This window comes from Colobus angolensis, unplaced genomic scaffold (assembly GCF_000951035.1).
Source record: "Colobus angolensis palliatus isolate OR3802 unplaced genomic scaffold, Cang.pa_1.0 Scaffold393, whole genome shotgun sequence".
Classification (NCBI taxonomy): domain Eukaryota; kingdom Metazoa; phylum Chordata; class Mammalia; order Primates; family Cercopithecidae; genus Colobus; species Colobus angolensis.
In genome coordinates this window covers 1,256,206-1,258,053 of record NW_012117299.1, presented here as the reverse complement: position 1 = coordinate 1,258,053, position 1,848 = coordinate 1,256,206, and positions in this window count along the sequence as shown.

Genomic DNA, 1,848 nt, shown 5'->3' with positions numbered 1-1,848 from the left:
AAAAAAAAAAAAAACCCTCAGGCTTTATTAAATCTCATTTCCATGCTAAATGACACTGACCGTGACAATGACACTGGCCATGAGAATGACCAGAAGCCATAAAAGGACAAAAAGGAAGGCAGGGCTCCAGTTCTGAGCAGTTCACTGCTCATTTCCAGAAAATATATGAATATTCCTCTTCTGGAGCGTGGTAGTTCAATCACAGCTCACTGCAGCCTTGAACTCCGGTGCTCAAGTCATCCTCCTGCCTCAACCTCCCATGTAGCTGGGATTACAGGCATGTGCCAATGTGCCCAGCTAATTTTTAAATTTTTGTAGACACAGGGCCTCACTATGTTTCCCAGCCTGTTCTTGAACTTCTGGCCTCAAGAGAACCTCCTGCCTCCACCTCCCAAAATGCCAGGATTACATACATGAGCCATTGCATGCCAAGGCGAGAAACCTTGTATTTTAACCCCCTCACCCCTCACTAGTCAAGAAGTTGATTTGTGAGCCAAACTCCCGTTTCTCAATTGTGTGGCCATTGAATGAAGCCTGCACTGCTTGACAATCACTTTTGGTTTTGCATATTGGCCTTGTGGCACCAACCAGGGAGAGACCCCATTTTGTGGGGGGAATCGACTTTGTGGGTAACAATATAACAAAATATCATAAACCAGGTGGCTTATAAACAGCACATTTATTTCTGACAAATTCCAGAGGGTAAGAAGTTCGGCCGGGGCCGGGCGCAGTGGCTCAAGCCTGTAATCCCAGCACTTTGGGAGGCCGAGACAGGCGGATCACAAGGTCAGGAGATCAAGACCATCCTGGCCAACATGTTGAAACCCCATCTCTACTAAAAATACAAAAATTAGCGGGGCATGGTGGCACATGACTGTAGTCCCAGCTACTCAGGAGGCTGAAGCAGGAGAATCGCTTGAACCCAGGAGGCGGAGGTCGCAGTGAGCCAAGATCGCACCACTGCACTCCAACCTGGTGACAGAGCTAGACACCGTCTCAAAAAAAAAAAAAAAAAAAAACAAAAAAGAGGTCCAAGATTAAAGTGCCAACAGGTTCATTATCCAGTGAAGCCCTACCTCCTGGCTCCCAGATGGGGTCTTCTTGCTGTATCCTCACGTAGTAGAAGGGGCAAATGAAGTATAAGGGCACTAATCCCATTCATGAGGGCTCCACCCTCATGACATAATCACTTCCCAAAGGCCTGACTTCCTAATTCAATCACCTTGGGGGTTAGGATTTCAACATACACATTTCAGAGGGACACATCTGGCCATAGCTATGGATGCTAGGCTGCAATCACTGATGAAGGAGCTCATTGCTCCCATGCTGTCTGAGTAGACTGGGACTATATGTACATTTGTCTACATACACATCTAAATATGTCTATATATCTATATATTGACAACTACTAGTTTATATCAATGCCTCCAATTCCAGTTCATCATTCTTCTTTCTATAACTCCCTACTCTGACAGCAAGAAAGCTGGCTTTTGATATCCTATTTTTCACAACCTAACCACAACCTTATCAGATTTTATTACAAGAATAAAACATAAATGCAAGGACTTAGCTAATAGTACTATAATCTATATAAGAAACATGCTGTACACTAGCTCAAACTTCTTTTCTCCTATTTTATTTTATTTTTTGAGACAGAGTCTTGCTCTGTCGCCCAGGCTGGAGTGCAGTGGCACGATATTAGCTCACTGAAACCTCTGCATCCCAGGTTCAAGCGATTCTCCTGCCTCAGCCTCCCAAGTAGCTCAGATTACAGGCACCTGCCACCACATCTGGCTAATTTTTGCATTTTTTAGTAGAGATGGAGTTTCACCATCTTGGCCAGGCTTG